The following is an 18,612-nucleotide window of genomic DNA, read 5'->3' as shown; positions in this document are numbered from 1 at the left end:
GAGTGATTGTCAGTGAGTGTGTGTCAGTGAGTGTGTGTCAGTGAGTGATTGTCAGTGAGTGTGTGTCAGTGAGTGTCAGTGAGTGATTTCCAGTGAGTGAGTGTCAGTGAGTGAGTGTCAGTGAGAGAGTGTCAGTGAGTGAGTGTCAGTGAGTGTGTGTCAGTGAGTGAGTGTCAATGAGTGAGTGTCAGTGAGTGATTGTCAGTGAGTGAGTGTCAGTGAGTGATTGTCAGTGAGTGAGTGGCAGTGAGTGATTATCAGTGAGTGAGTGTCAGTGAGTGAGTGTCAGTGAGTGAGTGTCAGTTAGTGAGTATCATTGAGTGAGTGTCAGTGAGTGAGTGTCAGTGAGTGAGTGAGTGTCAGTGATGGAGAGTCAATGAGTGAGTGAGTGCAAGTGAGTGAGTGTCAGTGAGTGAGTGTCAGTGAATGAGTGAGTGTCAGTGAGTGAGTGTCAGTGAGTGAGTGAGTGTCAGTGAGTGTGTGTCAGTGATTGAGTGTCAGTGAGTGAGTGTCAGTGAGTGAGTGTCAGTGAGTGAGTGTCAGTGAGTGAGTGTCAGTGAGTGTGTGTCAGTGAGTGAGTGTCAGTGAGCGAGTGTCAGTGAGTGAGTGTCAGTGAGTGAGTGTCAGTGAGTGAGTGTCAGTGAGTGAGTGTCAGTGAGTGACTGTCAGTGAGTGAGTGTCAGTGAGTGAGTGTGTGTGAGTGTCAGTGATTGAGTGTCAGTGAGGGAGTGTCAGTGAGTGATTGTCAGTGAGTGAGTGTCAGTGAGTCAGTGTCAGTGAGTCAGTGTCAGTGAGTGTCAGTGAGTGAGTGTCAGTGAGTGAGTGTCAGTGAGTGAGTTTCAGTGAGTGAATGTCAGTGAGTGTGTGTCAGTGCGCGAGTGACAGTGAGTGATTGTCAGTGAGTGAGGGTCAGTGAGTGAGTGTCAGTGAGTGAGTGTCAGTGAGTGAGTGTCAGTGAGTTAGTGTGTGTGAGTGTCAGTGAGTGAATGTCAGTGAGTGTGTGTCAGTGAGTGTGTGTCAGTGAGTGAGTGTCAGTGAGTGAGTGTCAGTGAGTGATTGTCAGTGAGTGCGTGTCAGTGAGTGAGTGCCAGTGAGTGATTGTCAGTGAGTGTGTGTTAGTGCGTGTGTGTCAGTGAGTGATTGTCAGTGAGTGTGTGTCAGTGAGTGTCAGTGAGTGATTTCCAGTGAGTGAGTGTCAGTGAGTGAGTGTCAGTGAGAGAGTGTCAGTGAGTGAGTGTCAGTGAGTGTGTGTCAGTGAGTGAGTGTCAATGAGTGAGTGTCAGTGAGTGATTGTCAGTGAGTGAGTGTCAGTGAGCAGGAGTCAGTGAGTGATTGTCAGTGAGTGAGTGTCAGTGAGTGAGTGTCAGTGAGTGATTGTCAGTGAGTGAGTGTCAGTGAGTGATTGTCAGTGAGTGAGTGTCAGTGAGTGAGTGTCAGTGAGTGAGTGTCAGTCAGTGAGTGTCATTGAGTGAGTGTCAGTGAGTGAGTGTCAGTGAGTGAGTGTGAGTGAGTGTCAGAGGGTGAGTGTCAGTGAGTGAGTGTCAGTGAGTCAGTGTCAGTGAGTGAGTGTCAGTGAGTGAGTGTCAGTGAGTCAGTGTCAGTGAGTGAGTGTCAGTGAGTGAGTGACTGTCAGTGAGGGAGAGTCAGTGAGTGAGTGAGTGCAAGTGAGTGAGTGTCAGTGAGTGAGTGTCAGTGAGTGAGTGTCAGTGAGTGTGTGTCAGTGAGTGAGTGTCAGTGAGTGAGTGTCAGTGAGTGAGTGTCAATGAGTGTGTGTCAGTGAGCGAGTGTCAGTGAGTGAGTGTCCAGTGAGTGAGTGTCAGTGAGTGAGTGTCAGTGAGTGAGTGTCAGTGAGTGAGTGTCAGAGAGATGGTGTCAGTGAGTGAGTGTCAGTGAGTGAGTGTCAGTGAGTGAGTATCATTGAGAGAGTGTCAGTGAGTGAGTGTCAGTGAGTGAGTGTCAGTGAGTGAGTGTCATTGAGTGAGTGTCAGTGAGTGAGTGTCATTGAGTGAGTGTCAGTGAGTGAGTGTCAGAGAGTGAGTGTCAGTGAGTGTGTGTCATTGAGTGAGTGTCAGTGAGTGAGTGTCAGTGAGTGAGTGAGTGTCAGTGAGTGATTGTCAGTGAGTGAGTGTGTGTGAGTGTCAGTGAGTGAGTGTCAGTGAGTGTGTGTCAGTGAGTGAGTGTCAGTCAGTGAGTGTCAGTGAGTGGGTGTCATTAAGTGAGTGTCAGTGAGTGAGTGTCAGTAAGTGAGTGTCAGTGAGTGAGTGTCAGTGAGTGAATGTCAGTGAGTGAGTGTCAGTGAGTGAGGTTCAGTGAGTGAGTGTCAATGAGTGTCAGTGAGTGAGTTTCAGTGAGTGAGTGTCAGTGAGTGAGTGTCAGTGAGTGACTGTCAGAGAGTGAGTGTCAGTGAGTGAGTGTCAGTTAGTGAGTGTCAGTGAGTGAGTGTCATTGAGTGTGTATCAGTGAGTGAGTGTCAGTGAGTGAGTGAGTGTCAGTGAGGGAGTGTCAGTGAGTGAGTGAGTGCAAGTGAGTGATTGTCAGTGAGTGAGTGTCAGTGAGTGTGTGTCAGTGAGTGAGTGTGTGTGAGTGTCAGTGAGTGAGTGTCAGTGAGTGTGTGTCAGTGAGTGAGTGTCAGTGAGTGAGTGTCGGTGAGTGAGTGTCATTGAGTGAGTGTCAGTGAGTGAGTGAGAGTGAGTGAGTGTCAGTGAGTGAGTGTCAGTGAGTGAGTGACAGTGAGTGATTGTCAGAGAGAGGGTGTCAGTGAGTGTGTCAGTGAGTCAGTTTCAGTGAGTGAGTGTCATTGAGTGACTGTCAGTGAGTGAGTGTCAGTTAGTGAGTGTCATTGAGTGAGTGTCAGTGAGTGAGTGTCAGTGAGTGAGTGTCAGTGAGTGAGTGTCAGTGAGTGAGTGTCAGTGAGTGAGTGTCAATGAGTGTGTGTCAGTGAGCGAGTGTCAGTGAGCGAGTGTCAGTGAGTGATTGTCCAGTGAGTGAGTGTCAGTGAGTGAGTGTCAGTGAGTGAGTGTCAGTGAGTGAGTGTCAGAGAGAGGGTGTCAGTGAGTGAGTGTCAGTGAGTGAGTGTCAGTGAGTGAGTATCATTGAGAGAGTGTCAGTGAGTGAGTGTCAGTGAGGGAGAGTCAGTGAGTGAGTGAGTGCAAGTGAGTGAGTGTCAGTGAGTGAGTGTCAGTGAGTGAGTGTCAGTGAGTGTGTGTCAGTGAGTGAGTGTCAGTGAGTGAGTGTCAGTGAGTGAGTGTCAATGAGTGTGTGTCAGTGAGCGAGTGTCAGTGAGTGAGTGTCCAGTGAGTGAGTGTCAGTGAGTGAGTGTCAGTGAGTGAGTGTCAGTGAGTGAGTGTCAGAGAGAGGGTGTCAGTGAGTGAGTGTCAGTGAGTGAGTGTCAGTGAGTGAGTATCATTGAGAGAGTGTCAGTGAGTGAGTGTCAGTGAGTGAGTGTCAGTGAGTGAGTGTCATTGAGTGAGTGTCAGTGAGTGAGTGTCATTGAGTGAGTGTCAGTGAGTGAGTGTCAGAGAGTGAGTGTCAGTGAGTGTGTGTCATTGAGTGAGTGTCAGTGAGTGAGTGTCAGTGAGTGAGTGAGTGTCAGTGAGTGATTGTCAGTGAGTGAGTGTGTGTGAGTGTCAGTGAGTGAGTGTCAGTGAGTGTGTGTCAGTGAGTGAGTGTCAGTCAGTGAGTGTCAGTGAGTGGGTGTCATTAAGTGAGTGTCAGTGAGTGAGTGTCAGTAAGTGAGTGTCAGTGAGTGAGTGTCAGTGAGTGAATGTCAGTGAGTGAGTGTCAGTGAGTGAGGTTCAGTGAGTGAGTGTCAATGAGGGTCAGTGAGTGAGTTTCAGTGAGTGAGTGTCAGTGAGTGAGTGTCAGTGAGTGAGTGTCAGAGAGTGAGTGTCAGTGAGTGAGTGTCAGTTAGTGAGTGTCAGTGAGTGAGTGTCATTGAGTGTGTGTCAGTGAGTGAGTGTCAGTGAGTGAGTGAGTGTCAGTGAGGGAGTGTCAGTGAGTGAGTGAGTGCAAGTGAGTGATTGTCAGTGAGTGAGTGTCAGTGAGTGTGTGTCAGTGAGTGAGTGTGTGTGAGTGTCAGTGAGTGAGTGTCAGTGAGTGTGTGTCAGTGAGTGAGTGTCAGTGAGTGAGTGTCGGTGAGTGAGTGTCATTGAGTGAGTGTCAGTGAGTGAGTGAGAGTGAGTGAGTGTCAGTGAGTGAGTGTCAGTGAGTGAGTGACAGTGAGTGATTGTCAGAGAGAGGGTGTCAGTGAGTGTGTCAGTGAGTGAGTTTCAGTGAGTGAGTGTCATTGAGTGACTGTCAGTGAGTGAGTGTCAGTTAGTGAGTGTCATTGAGTGAGTGTCAGTGAGTGAGTGTCAGTGAGTGAGTGTCAGTGCGTGAGTGTCATTGAGTGAGTGTCAGTGAGTGAGTGTCGTTGAGTGAGTGTCAGTGAGTGAGTGTCAGTGAGTGAGTGTCAGTGAGTGAGTGTCAGAGAGTGAGTGTCAGTGAGTGAGTGTCAGTGAGTGAGTGAGTGTCAGTGAGGGAGAGTCAGTTAGTGATTGAGTGCAAGTGAGTGAGTGTCAGTGAGTCAGTGTCAGTGAGTGAGTGTCAGTGAGTGTGTGTCAGTGAGTGAGTGTCAGTGAGTGAGTGTCAGTGAGTGAGTGTCAGTGAGTGGGTGTCAGTGAGTGAGTGTCAGTGAGTGAGTGTCCAGTGAGTGAGTGTGTGTGAGTGTCAGTGAGTGAGTGTCAGTGAGTGTGTGTCAGTGTGTGAGTGTCAGTGAGTGAGTGTCAGTGAGTGAGTGTCAGTGAGTGAGTGTCATTGAATCAGTGTCAGTGAGTGAGTGTCAGTGAGTGAGTGTCAGTGAGTGAGTGTCAGTGAGTGAGTGTCAGAGAGAGGGTGTCAGTGAGTGAGTGTCAGTGAGTGAGTGTCAGTGAGTGAGTATCATTGAGAGAGTGTCAGTGAGTGAGTGTCAGTGAGTGAGTGTCAGTTAGTGAGTGTCATTGAGTGAGTGCCAGTGAGTGAGTGGCAGTGAGTGAGTGGCAGTGAGTGAGTGTCATTGAGTGAGTGTCAGTGAGTGAGGCTCATTGAGTGAGTGTCAGTGAGTCAGTGTCAGAGAGTGAGTGTCAGTGAGTGAGTGTCAGTAAGTGAGTGTCAGTGAGTGAGTGTCAGTGAGTGAGTGAGTGTCAGTGATTGAGTGACAGTGAGTGAGTGTCAGTGAGTGTCAGTGAGTGAGTGTGTGTGAGTGTCAGTGAGTGAGTGTCAGTGAGTGTGTGTCAGTGAGTGAGTGTCAGTGAGTGACTGTCAGTGAGTGTGTGTCATTAAGTGAGTGTCAGTGAGTGAGTGTCAGTAAGTGAGTGTCAGTGAGTGAGTGTCAGTGAGTGAGTGTCATTGAGTGAGTGTCAGTGAGTGAATGTCAGTGAGTGAGTGTCAGTGAGTGAGGGTCAGTGAGTGAGTGTCAATGAGTGTCAGTGAGTGAGTTTCAGTGAGTGAGTGTCAGTGAGTGAGTGTCAGTGAGTGAGTGTCCGAGAGTGAGTGTCAGTGAGTGAGTGTCAGTGAGTGAGTGTCAGTGAGTGAGTGTCATTGAGTGTGTGTCAGTGAGGGAGTGTCAGTGAGTGAGTGAGTGCAAGTGAGTGAGTGTCAGTGAGTGAGTGTCAGTGAGTGTGTTGTCAGTGAGTGAGTGTGTGTGAGTGTCAGTAAGTGAGTGTCAGTGAGTGTGTGTCAGTGAATGAGTGTCAGTGAGTGAGTGTCAGTGAGTGAGTGTCATTGAATGAGTGTCAGTGAGTGAGTGACAGTGAGTGAGTGTCAGTGAGTGAGTGTCAGTGAGTGAGTGTCAGTGAGTGATTGTCAGAGAGAGAGTGTCAGTGAGTGAGTGTCAGTGAGTGAGTGTCATTGAGTGAGTGTCAGTGAGTGAGTGTCAGTTAGTGAGTGTCATTGAGTGAGTGTCAGTGAGTGAGTGTCAGTGAGTGAGTGTCAGTGTGTGAGTGTCATTGAGTGAGTGTCAGTGAGTGAGTGTCATTGAGTGAGTGTCAGTGAGTGAGTGTCAGAGAGTGAGTGTCAGTGAGTGTGTGTCATTGAGTGAGTGTCAGTGAGTGAGTGTCAGTGAGTGATTGATTGTCAGTGAGTGAGTGAAAGTGAGTGAGTGTCAGTGAGTGAGTGTCAGTGAGTGAGTGTGTGTGAGTGTCAGTGAGTGAGTGTCAGTGAGTGTGTGTCAGTGAGAGTCAGTGAGTCAATGTCAGTGAGTGAGTGTCAGTGAATGAGTGAGTGTCAGTGAGTGAGTGTCAGTGAGTGAGTGTCAGTGAGTGAGTGCCAGTGAGAGTCAGTGAGTGAATGTCAGTGAGTGAGTGTCAGTGAATGAGTGAGTGTCAGTGAGTGAGTGTCAGTGAGTGAATGAGTGTCAGTGAGTGAGTGTCAGTGAGTGAGTGTCAGTGAGTGAGTGTCAGTGAATGAGTGAGTGTCAGTGAGTGAGTGTCAGTGAGTGAGTGAGTGTCAGTGAGTGTGTGTCAGTGATTGAGTGTCAGTGAGTGAGTGTCAGTGAGTGAGTGTTCGTGAGTGAGTGTCAGTGAGTGTGTGTCAGTGAGTGAGTGTCAGTGAGCGTGTGTCAGTGAGTGAGTGTCAGTGAGTGAGTGTCAGTGAGTGAGTGTCAGTGAGTGTGTGTCAGTGAGTGAGTGTCAGTGAGTGAGTGTCAGAGAGTGAGTGTCAGTGAGTGAGTGTGTGTGAGTGTCAGTGATTGAGTGTCAGTGAGGGAGTGTCAGTGAGTGATTGTCAGTGAGTGAGTGTCAGTGAGTCAGTGTCAGTGAGTGTCAGTGAGTGAGTGTCAGTGAGTGAATGTCAGTGAGTGTGTGTCAGTGCGCGAGTGACAGTTAGTGATTGTCAGTGAGTGAGGGTCAGTGAGTGAGTGTCAGTGAGTGAGTGTCAGTGAGTGAGTGTCAGTGAGTGAGTGTGTGTGAGTGTCAGTGAGTGAATGTCAGTGAGTGTGTGTCAGTGAGTGAGTGTCAGTGAGTGTGTGTCAGTGAGTGTGTGTCAGTGAGTGATTGTCAGTGAGTGAGTGTCAGTGAGTGAGTGTCAGTGAGTGTGTGTCAGTGAGTGAGTGTCAGTGAGTGAGTGTCAGTGAGTGATTGTCAGTGAGTGATTGTCAGTGAGTGCGTGTCAGTGAGTGTGTGTCAGTGAGTGATTGTCAGTGAGTGAGTGTCAGTGAGTGAGTGTCAGTGAGTGTGTGTCAGTGAGTGATTGTCAGTGAGTGAGTGTCAGTGAGTGAGTGTCAGTGAGTGTGTGTCAGTGAGTGAGTGTCAGTGAGTGAGTGTCAGTGAGTGATTGTCAGTGAGTGCGTGTCAGTGAGTGAGTGCCAGTGAGTGATTGTCAGTGAGTGTGTGTCAGTGAGTGTGTGTCAGTGAGTGATTGTCAGTGAGTGTGTGTCAGTGAGTGTCAGTGAGTGATTTCCAGTGAGTGAGTGTCAGTGAGTGAGTGTCAGTGAGAGAGTGTCAGTGAGTGAGTGTCAGTGAGTGTGTGTCAGTGAGTGAGTGTCAATGAGTGAGTGTCAGTGAGTGATTGTCAGTGAGTGAGTGTCAGTGAGTGATTGTCAGTGAGTGAGTGGCAGTGAGTGATTGTCAGTGAGTGAGTGTCAGTGAGTGAGTGTCAGTGAGTGAGTGTCAGTTAGTGAGTATCATTGAGTGAGTGTCAGTGAGTGAGTGTCAGTGAGTGAGTGAGTGTCAGTGATGGAGAGTCAATGAGTGAGTGAGTGCAAGTGAGTGAGTGTCAGTGAGTGAGTGTCAGTGAATGAGTGAGTGTCAGTGAGTGAGTGTCAGTGAGTGAGTGAGTGTCAGTGAGTGTGTGTCAGTGATTGAGTGTCAGTGAGTGAGTGTCAGTGAGTGAGTGTCAGTGAGTGAGTGTCAGTGAGTGAGTGTCAGTGAGTGTGTGTCAGTGAGTGAGTGTCAGTGAGCGAGTGTCAGTGAGTGAGTGTCAGTGAGTGAGTGTCAGTGAGTGAGTGTCAGTGAGTGACTGTCAGTGAGTGAGTGTCAGTGAGTGAGTGTGTGTGAGTGTCAGTGATTGAGTGTCAGTGAGGGAGTGTCAGTGAGTGATTGTCAGTGAGTGAGTGTCAGTGAGTCAGTGTCAGTGAGTCAGTGTCAGTGAGTGTCAGTGAGTGAGTGTCAGTGAGTGAGTGTCAGTGAGTGAGTTTCAGTGAGTGAATGTCAGTGAGTGTGTGTCAGTGCGCGAGTGACAGTGAGTGATTGTCAGTGAGTGAGGGTCAGTGAGTGAGTGTCAGTGAGTGAGTGTCAGTGAGTGAGTGTCAGTGAGTTAGTGTGTGTGAGTGTCAGTGAGTGAATGTCAGTGAGTGTGTGTCAGTGAGTGTGTGTCAGTGAGTGAGTGTCAGTGAGTGAGTGTCAGTGAGTGATTGTCAGTGAGTGCGTGTCAGTGAGTGAGTGCCAGTGAGTGATTGTCAGTGAGTGTGTGTTAGTGCGTGTGTGTCAGTGAGTGATTGTCAGTGAGTGTGTGTCAGTGAGTGTCAGTGAGTGATTTCCAGTGAGTGAGTGTCAGTGAGTGAGTGTCAGTGAGAGAGTGTCAGTGAGTGAGTGTCAGTGAGTGTGTGTCAGTGAGTGAGTGTCAATGAGTGAGTGTCAGTGAGTGATTGTCAGTGAGTGAGTGTCAGTGAGTGATTGTCAGTGAGTGAGTGGCAGTGAGTGATTGTCAGTGAGTGAGTGTCAGTGAGTGAGTGTCAGTGAGTGAGTGTCAGTTAGTGAGTATCATTGAGTGAGTGTCAGTGAGTGAGTGTCAGTGAGTGAGTGAGTGTCAGTGATGGAGAGTCAATGAGTGAGTGAGTGCAAGTGAGTGAGTGTCAGTGAGTGAGTGTCAGTGAATGAGTGAGTGTCAGTGAGTGAGTGTCAGTGAGTGAGTGAGTGTCAGTGAGTGTGTGTCAGTGATTGAGTGTCAGTGAGTGAGTGTCAGTGAGTGAGTGTCAGTGAGTGAGTGTCAGTGAGTGAGTGTCAGTGAGTGTGTGTCAGTGAGTGAGTGTCAGTGAGCGAGTGTCAGTGAGTGAGTGTCAGTGAGTGAGTGTCAGTGAGTGAGTGTCAGTGAGTGTGTGTCAGTGAGTGAGTGTCAGTGAGTGACTGTCAGTGAGTGAGTGTCAGTGAGTGAGTGTGTGTGAGTGTCAGTGATTGAGTGTCAGTGAGGGAGTGTCAGTGAGTGATTGTCAGTGAGTGAGTGTCAGTGAGTCAGTGTCAGTGAGTCAGTGTCAGTGAGTGTCAGTGAGTGAGTGTCAGTGAGTGAGTGTCAGTGAGTGAGTGTCAGTGAGTGAATGTCAGTGAGTGTGTGTCAGTGAGCGAGTGACAGTGAGTGATTGTCAGTGAGTGAGGGTCAGTGAGTGAGTGTCAGTGAGTGAGTGTCAGTGAGTGAGTGTCAGTGAGTGAGTGTGTGTGAGTGTCAGTGAGTGAGTGTCAGTGAGTGTGTGTCAGTGAGTGAGTGTCAGTGAGTGATTGTCAGTGAGTGCGTGTCAGTGAGTGAGTGTCAGTGAGTGAGTGTCAGTGAGTGTGTGTCAGTGAGTGTGTGTCAGTGAGTGTCAGTGAGTGATTGCCAGTGAGTGAGTGTCAGTGAGTGAGTGTCAGTGAGAGAGTGTCAGTGAGTGAGTGTCAGTGAGTGTGTGTCAGTGAGTGAGTGTCAATGAGTGAGTGTCAGTGAGTGATTGTCAGTGAGTGAGTGTCAGTGAGTGAGTGTCAGTGAGTGTCAGTGAGTGCTTGTCAGATAGTGAGTGTCAGTGAGTGTGTGTCAGTGAGTGATTGTCAGTGAGTAAGTGTCAGTGAGTGATTGTCAGTGAGTGAGTGGCAGTGAGTGATTGTCAGTGAGTGAGTGTCAGTGAGTGAGTGTCAGTGAGTGAGTGTCAGTTAGTGAGTGTCATTGAGTGAGTGTCAGTGAGTGAGTGTCGGTGAGTGAGTGAGTGTCAGTGATGGAGAGTCAATGAGTGAGTGAGTGCAAGTGAGTGAGTGTCAGTGAGTGAGTGTCAGTGAGTGAGTGTCAGTGAGTGTGTGTCAGTGAGTGAGTGTCAGTGAGTGAGTGTCAGTGAGTGAGTGTCAGTGAGTGTGTGTCACTGAGTGAGTGTCAGTGAGTGAGTGTCCAGTGAGTGAGTGGCAGTGAGTGAGTGTCAGTGAGTGAGTGTCAGTGAGTGAGTGTCAGAGAGAGGGTGTCAGTGAGTGAGTGTCAGTGAGTGAGTGTCAGTGAGTGAGTATCATTGAGAGAGTGTCAGTGAGTGAGTGTCCAGTGAGTGAGTGTCAGTGAGTGAGTGTCAGTGAGTGAGTGTCAGAGAGAGGGTGTCAGTGAGTGAGTGTCAGTGAGTGAGTGTCAGTGAGTGAGTATCATTGAGAGAGTGTCAGTGAGTGAGTGTCAGTGAGTGAGTGTCAGTTAGTGAGGGTCATTGAGTGAGTGTCAGTGAGTGAGTGGCAGTGAGTGAGTGTCAGTGAGTGAGTGTCATTGAGTGAGTGTCAGTGAGTGAGTGTCATTGAGTGAGTGTCAGTGAGTGAGTGTCAGAGAGTGAGTGTCAGTGAGTGTGTGTCATTGAGTGAGTGTCAGTGAGTCAGTGTCAGTGAGTGAGTGAGTGTCAGTGAGTGAGTGACAGTGAGTGAGTGTCAGTGAGTGTCAGTGAGTGAGTGTGTGTGAGTGTCAGTGAGTGAGTGTCAGTGAGTGTGTGTCAGTGAGTGAGTGTCAGTCAGTGAGTGTCAGTGAGTGGGTGTCATTGAGTGAGTGTCAGTGAGTGAGTGTCAGTAAGTGAGTGTCAGTGAGTGAGTGTCAGTGAGTGAATGTCAGTGAGTGAGTGTCAGTGAGTGAGGGTCAGTGAGTGAGTGTCAATGAGTGTCAGTGAGTGAGTTTCAGTGAGTGAGTGTCAGTGAGTGAGTGTCAGTGAGTGAGTGTCAGAGAGTGAGTGTCAGTGAGTGAGTGTCAGTTAGTGAGTGTCAGTGAGTGAGTGTCATTGAGTGTGTGTCAGTGAGTGAGTGTCAGTGAGTGAGTGAGTGTCAGTGAGGGAGTGTCAGTGAGTGAGTGAGCGCAAGTGAGTGAGTGTCAGTGAGTGAGTGTCAGTGAGTGTGTGTCAGTGAGTGAGTGTGTGTGAGTGTCAGTGAGTGATTGTTAGTGAGTGAGTGTCATTGAGTGAGTGTCAGTGAGTGAGTGTCAGTGAGTGAGTGTCAGTGAGTGAGTGTCAGTGAGTGAGTGACAGTGAGTGATTGTCAGAGAGAGGGTGTCAGTGAATGTGTCAGTGAGTGAGTGTCAGTGAGTGAGTGTCAATGAGTGACTGTCAGTGAGTGAGTGTCAGTTAGTGAGTGTCATTGAGTGAGTGTCAGTGAGTGAGTGTCAGTGAGTGAGTGTCAGTGCGTGAGTGTCATTGAGTGAGTGTCAGTGAGTGAGTGTCATTGAGTGAGTGTCAGTGAGTGAGTGTCAGTGAGTGAGTGTCAGTGAGTGAGTGTCAGAGAGTGAGTGTCAGTGAGTGAGTGTCAGTGAGTGAGTGAGTGTCAGTGAGGGAGAGTCAGTTAGTGAGTGAGTGCAAGTGAGTGAGTGTCAGTGAGTGAGTGTCAGTGAGTGAGTGTCAGTGAGTGTGTGTCAGTGAGTGAGTGTCAGTGAGTGAGTGTCAGTGAGTGAGTGTCAGTGAGTGTGTGTCAGTGATTGAGTGTCAGTGAGTGAGTGTCCAGAGGGTGAGTGTGTGTGAGTGTCAGTGAGTGAGTGTCAGTGAGTGTGTGTCAGTGTGTGAGTGTCAGTGAGTGAGTGTCAGTGAGTGAGTGTCAGTGAGTGAGTGTCATTGAATCAGTGTCAGTGAGTGAGTGTCAGTGAGTGACTGTCAGTGAGTGAGTGTCAGTGAGTGAGTGTCAGAGAGAGGGTGTCAGTGAGTGAGTGTCAGTGAGTGAGTGTCAGTGAGTGAGTATCATTGAGAGAGTGTCAGTGAGTGAGTGGCAGTGAGTGAGTGTCAGTGAGTGAGTGTCATTGAGTGAGTGTCAGTGAGTGAGGGTCATTGAGTGAGTGTCAGTGAGTGAGTGTCAGAGAGTGAGTGTCAGTGAGTGTGTGTCATTGAGTGAGTGTCAGTGAGTGAGTGTCAGTTAGTGAGTGAGTGTCAGTGATTGAGTGACAGTGAGTGAGTGTCAGTGAGTGTCAGTGAGTGAGTGTGTGTGAGTGTCAGTGAGTGAGTGTCAGTGAGTGTGTGTCAGTGAGTGAGTGTCAGTGAGTGAGTGTCAGTGAGTGTGTGTCATTAAGTGAGTGTCAGTGAGTGAGTGTCAGTAAGTGAGTGTCAGTGAGTGAGTGTCAGTGAATGAGTGTCATTGAGTGAGTGTCAGTGAGTGAATGTCAGTGAGTGAGTGTCAGTGAGTGAGGGTCAGTGAGTGAGTGTCAATGAGTGTCAGTGAAGGAGTGTCAGTGAGTGAGTGAGTGCAAGTGAGTGAGTGTCAGTGAGTGAGTGTCAGAGAGTGTGTGTCAGTGAGTGAGTGTGTGTGAGTGTCAGTAAGTGAGTGTCAGTGAGTGTGTGTCAGTGAGTGAGTGTCAGTGAGTGAGTGTCAGTGAGTGAGTGTCATTGAGTGAGTGTCAGTGAGTGAGTGTCAGTGAGTGAGTGTCAGTGAGTGAGTGTCAGTGAGTGATTGTCAGAGAGAGGGTGTCAGTGAGTGAGTGTCAGTGAGTGAGTGTCAGTTAGTGAGTGTCATTTAGTGAGTGTCAGTGAGTGAGTGTCAGTGAGTGTGTGTCATTGAGTGAGTGTCAGTGAGTGAGTGTCAGTGAGTGATTGATTGTCAGTGAGTGAGTGAAAGTGAGTGAGTGTCAGTGAGTGAGTGTCAGTGAGTGAGTGTCAGAGAGAGGGTGTCAGTGAGTGAGTGTCAGTGAGTGAGTGTCAGTGAGTGAGTATCATTGAGAGAGTGTCAGTGAGTGAGTGTCCAGTGAGTGAGTGTCAGTGAGTGAGTGTCAGTGAGTGAGTGTCAGAGAGAGGGTGTCAGTGAGTGAGTGTCAGTGAGTGAGTGTCAGTGAGTGAGTATCATTGAGAGAGTGTCAGTGAGTGAGTGTCAGTGAGTGAGTGTCAGTTAGTGAGGGTCATTGAGTGAGTGTCAGTGAGTGAGTGGCAGTGAGTGAGTGTCAGTGAGTGAGTGTCATTGAGTGAGTGTCAGTGAGTGAGTGTCATTGAGTGAGTGTCAGTGAGTGAGTGTCAGAGAGTGAGTGTCAGTGAGTGTGTGTCATTGAGTGAGTGTCAGTGAGTCAGTGTCAGTGAGTGAGTGAGTGTCATTGAGTGAGTGACAGTGAGTGAGTGTCAGTGAGTGTCAGTGAGTGAGTGTGTGTGAGTGTCAGTGAGTGAGTGTCAGTGAGTGTGTGTCAGTGAGTGAGTGTCAGTCAGTGAGTGTCAGTGAGTGGGTGTCATTGAGTGAGTGTCAGTAAGTGAGTGTCAGTGAGTGAGTGTCAGTGAGTGAGTGTCAGTGAGTGAGTGTCAGTGAGTGAGTGACAGTGAGTGATTGTCAGAGAGAGGGTGTCAGTGAATGTGTCAGTGAGTGAGTGTCAATGAGTGACTGTCAGTGAGTGAGTGTCAGTTAGTGAGTGTCATTGAGTGAGTGTCAGTGAGTGAGTGTCAGTGAGTGAGTGTCAGTGCGTGAGTGTCATTGAGTGAGTGTCAGTGAGTGAGTGTCATTGAGTGAGTGTCAGTGAGTGAGTGTCAGTGAGTGAGTGTCAGTGAGTGAGTGTCAGAGAGTGAGTGTCAGTGAGTGAGTGTCAGTGAGTGAGTGAGTGTCAGTGAGGGAGAGTCAGTTAGTGAGTGAGTGCAAGTGAGTGAGTGTCAGTGAGTGAGTGTCAGTGAGTGAGTGTCAGTGAGTGTGTGTCAGTGAGTGAGTGTCAGTGAGTGAGTGTCAGTGAGTGAGTGTCAGTGAGTGTGTGTCAGTGATTGAGTGTCAGTGAGTGAGTGTCCAGAGGGTGAGTGTGTGTGAGTGTCAGTGAGTGAGTGTCAGTGAGTGTGTGTCAGTGTGTGAGTGTCAGTGAGTGAGTGTCAGTGAGTGAGTGTCAGTGAGTGAGTGTCATTGAATCAGTGTCAGTGAGTGAGTGTCAGTGAGTGACTGTCAGTGAGTGAGTGTCAGTGAGTGAGTGTCAGAGAGAGGGTGTCAGTGAGTGAGTGTCAGTGAGTGAGTGTCAGTGAGTGAGTATCATTGAGAGAGTGTCAGTGAGTGAGTGGCAGTGAGTGAGTGTCAGTGAGTGAGTGTCATTGAGTGAGTGTCAGTGAGTGAGGGTCATTGAGTGAGTGTCAGTGAGTGAGTGTCAGAGAGTGAGTGTCAGTGAGTGTGTGTCATTGAGTGAGTGTCAGTGAGTGAGTGTCAGTTAGTGAGTGAGTGTCAGTGATTGAGTGACAGTGAGTGAGTGTCAGTGAGTGTCAGTGAGTGAGTGTGTGTGAGTGTCAGTGAGTGAGTGTCAGTGAGTGTGTGTCAGTGAGTGAGTGTCAGTGAGTGAGTGTCAGTGAGTGTGTGTCATTAAGTGAGTGTCAGTGAGTGAGTGTCAGTAAGTGAGTGTCAGTGAGTGAGTGTCAGTGAATGAGTGTCATTGAGTGAGTGTCAGTGAGTGAATGTCAGTGAGTGAGTGTCAGTGAGTGAGGGTCAGTGAGTGAGTGTCAATGAGTGTCAGTGAAGGAGTGTCAGTGAGTGAGTGAGTGCAAGTGAGTGAGTGTCAGTGAGTGAGTGTCAGAGAGTGTGTGTCAGTGAGTGAGTGTGTGTGAGTGTCAGTAAGTGAGTGTCAGTGAGTGTGTGTCAGTGAGTGAGTGTCAGTGAGTGAGTGTCAGTGAGTGAGTGTCATTGAGTGAGTGTCAGTGAGTGAGTGTCAGTGAGTGAGTGTCAGTGAGTGAGTGTCAGTGAGTGATTGTCAGAGAGAGGGTGTCAGTGAGTGAGTGTCAGTGAGTGAGTGTCAGTTAGTGAGTGTCATTTAGTGAGTGTCAGTGAGTGAGTGTCAGTGAGTGTGTGTCATTGAGTGAGTGTCAGTGAGTGAGTGTCAGTGAGTGATTGATTGTCAGTGAGTGAGTGAAAGTGAGTGAGTGTCAGTGAGTGAGTGTCAGTGAGTGAGTGTGTGTGACTGTCAGTGAGTGTGTGTCAGTGAGAGTCAGTGAGTGAATGTCAGTGAGTGAGTGTCAGTGAATGAGTGAGTGTCAGTGAGTGAGTGTCAGTGAGTGAGTGTCAGTGAGAGTCAGTGAGTGAATGTCAGTGAGTGAGTGTCAGTGAATGAGTGAGTGTCAGTGAGTGAGTGTCAGTGAGTGAATGAGTGTCAGTGAGTGAGTGTCAGTGAGTGAGTGTCATTGAATGAGTGAGTGTCAGTGAGTGAGTGTCAGTGAGTGATTGTCAGTGAGTAAGTGTCAGTGAGTGATTGTCAGTGAGTAAGTGTCAGTGAGTGATTGTCAGTGAGTGAGTGGCAGTGAGTGATTGTCAGTGAGTGAGTGTCAGTGAGTGAGTGTCAGTGAGTGAGTGTCAGTTAGTGAGTGTCATTGAGTGAGTGTCAGTGAGTGAGTGTCAGTGAGTGAGTGAGTGTCAGTGATGGAGAGTCAATGAGTGAGTGAGTGCAAGTGAGTGAGTGTCAGTGAGTGAGTGTCAGTGAGTGAGTGTGTGTGAGTGTCAGTGAGTGAGTGTCAGTGAGTGTGTGTCAGTGAGTGAGTGTCAGTCAGTGAGTGTCAGTGAGTGGGTGTCATTGAGTGAGTGTCAGTGAGTGAGTGTCAGTAAGTGAGTGTCAGTGAGTGAGTGTCAGTGAGTGAATGTCAGTGAGTGAGTGTCAGTGAGTGAGGGTCAGTGAGTGAGTGTCAATGAGTGTCAGTGAGTGAGTGTCAGTGAGTGAGTGTCAGTGAGTGAGTGTCAGTGAGTGAGTGTCAGTGAGTGAGTGTCAGAGAGAGGGTGTCAGTGAGTGAGTGTCAGTGAGTGAGTGTCAGTGAGTGAGTATCATTGAGAGAGTGTCAGTGAGTGAGTGTCCAGTGAGTGAGTGTCAGTGAGTGAGTGTCAGTGAGTGAGTGTCAGTGAGTGAGTGTCAGAGAGAGGGTGTCAGTGAGTGAGTGTCAGTGAGTGAGTGTCAGTGAGTGAGTATCATTGAGAGAGTGTCAGTGAGTGAGTGTCAGTGAGTGAGTGTCAGTGAGTGAGTGTCAGAGAGTGTGTGTCAGTGAGTGAGTGTGTGTGAGTGTCAGTAAGTGAGTGTCAGTGAGTGTGTGTCAGTGAGTGAGTGTCAGTGAGTGAGTGTCAGTGAGTGAGTGTCATTGAGTGAGTGTCAGTGAGTGAGTGTCAGTGAGTGAGTGTCAGTGAGTGAGTGTCAGTGAGTGATTGTCAGAGAGAGGGTGTCAGTGAGTGAGTGTCAGTGAGTGAGTGTCAGTTAGTGAGTGTCATTGAGTGAGTGTCAGTGAGTGAGTGTCAGTGAGTGAGTGTCAGTGAGTGAGTGTCAGTGAGTGATTGTCAGAGAGAGGGTGTCAGTGAGTGAGTGTCAGTGAGTGAGTGTCAGTTAGTGAGTGTCATTTAGTGAGTGTCAGTGAGTGAGTGTCAGTGAGTGTGTGTCATTGAGTGAGTGTCAGTGAGTGAGTGTCAGTGAGTGATTGATTGTCAGTGAGTGAGTGAAAGTGAGTGAGTGTCAGTGAGTGAGTGTCAGTGAGTGAGTGTCAGAGAGAGGGTGTCAGTGAGTGAGTGTCAGTGAGTGAGTGTCAGTGAGTGAGTATCATTGAGAGAGTGTCAGTGAGTGAGTGTCCAGTGAGTGAGTGTCAGTGAGTGAGTGTCAGTGAGTGAGTGTCAGAGAGAGGGTGTCAGTGAGTGAGTGTCAGTGAGTGAGTGTCAGTGAGTGAGTATCATTGAGAGAGTGTCAGTGAGTGAGTGTCAGTGAGTGAGTGTCAGTTAGTGAGGGTCATTGAGTGAGTGTCAGTGAGTGAGTGGCAGTGAGTGAGTGTCAGTGAGTGAGTGTCATTGAGTGAGTGTCAGTGAGTGAGTGTCATTGAGTGAGTGTCAGTGAGTGAGTGTCAGAGAGTGAGTGTCAGTGAGTGTGTGTCATTGAGTGAGTGTCAGTGAGTCAGTGTCAGTGAGTGAGTGAGTGTCATTGAGTGAGTGACAGTGAGTGAGTGTCAGTGAGTGTCAGTGAGTGAGTGTGTGTGAGTGTCAGTGAGTGAGTGTCAGTGAGTGTGTGTCAGTGAGTGAGTGTCAGTCAGTGAGTGTCAGTGAGTGGGTGTCATTGAGTGAGTGTCAGTGAGTGAGTGTCAGTAAGTGAGTGTCAGTGAGTGAGTGTCAGTGAGTGAATGTCAGTGAGTGAGTGTCAGTGAGTGAGGGTCAGTGAGTGAGTGTCAATGAGTGTCAGTGAGTGAGTTTCAGTGAGTGAGTGTCAGTGAGTGAGTGTCAGTGAGTGAGTGTCAGAGAGTGAGTGTCAGTGAGTGAGTGTCAGTTAGTGAGTGTCAGTGAGTGAGTGTCATTGAGTGTGTGTCAGTGAGTGAGTGTCAGTGAGTGAGTGAGTGTCAGTGAGGGAGTGTCAGTGAGTGAGTGAGCGCAAGTGAGTGAGTGTCAGTGAGTGAGTGTCAGTGAGTGTGTGTCAGTGAGTGAGTGTGTGTGAGTGTCAGTGAGTGATTGTTAGTGAGTGAGTGTCATTGAGTGAGTGTCAGTGAGTGAGTGTCAGTGAGTGAGTGTCAGTGAGTGAGTGTCAGTGAGTGAGTGACAGTGAGTGATTGTCAGAGAGAGGGTGTCAGTGAATGTGTCAGTGAGTGAGTGTCAATGAGTGACTGTCAGTGAGTGAGTGTCAGTTAGTGAGTGTCATTGAGTGAGTGTCAGTGAGTGAGTGTCAGTGAGTGAGTGTCAGTGCGTGAGTGTCATTGAGTGAGTGTCAGTGAGTGAGTGTCATTGAGTGAGTGTCAGTGAGTGAGTGTCAGTGAGTGAGTGTCAGTGAGTGAGTGTCAGAGAGTGAGTGTCAGTGAGTGAGTGTCAGTGAGTGAGTGAGTGTCAGTGAGGGAGAGTCAGTTAGTGAGTGAGTGCAAGTGAGTGAGTGTCAGTGAGTGAGTGTCAGTGAGTGAGTGTGTGTGAGTGTCAGTGAGTGAGTGTCAGTGAGTGTGTGTCAGTGAGTGAGTGTCAGTGAGTGAGTGTCAGTGAGTGTGTGTCATTAAGTGAGTGTCAGTGAGTGAGTGTCAGTAAGTGAGTGTCAGTGAGTGAGTGTCAGTGAATGAGTGTCATTGAGTGAGTGTCAGTGAGTGAATGTCAGTGAGTGAGTGTCAGTGAGTGAGGGTCAGTGAGTGAGTGTCAATGAGTGTCAGTGAAGGAGTGTCAGTGAGTGAGTGAGTGCAAGTGAGTGAGTGTCAGTGAGTGAGTGTCAGAGAGTGTGTGTCAGTGAGTGAGTGTGTGTGAGTGTCAGTAAGTGAGTGTCAGTGAGTGTGTGTCAGTGAGTGAGTGTCAGTGAGTGAGTGTCAGTGAGTGAGTGTCATTGAGTGAGTGTCAGTGAGTGAGTGTCAGTGAGTGAGTGTCAGTGAGTGAGTGTCAGTGAGTGATTGTCAGAGAGAGGGTGTCAGTGAGTGAGTGTCAGTGAGTGAGTGTCAGTTAGTGAGTGTCATTTAGTGAGTGTCAGTGAGTGAGTGTCAGTGAGTGTGTGTCATTGAGTGAGTGTCAGTGAGTGAGTGTCAGTGAGTGATTGATTGTCAGTGAGTGAGTGAAAGTGAGTGAGTGTCAGTGAGTGAGT

Source organism: Somniosus microcephalus, chromosome 6 (assembly GCF_052327205.1).
Source record: "Somniosus microcephalus isolate GS21.2 chromosome 6, FLI_Smic_1.0, whole genome shotgun sequence".
Taxonomy (NCBI): domain Eukaryota; kingdom Metazoa; phylum Chordata; class Chondrichthyes; order Squaliformes; family Somniosidae; genus Somniosus; species Somniosus microcephalus.
Note: the sequence above shows the minus strand (reverse complement) of the source record.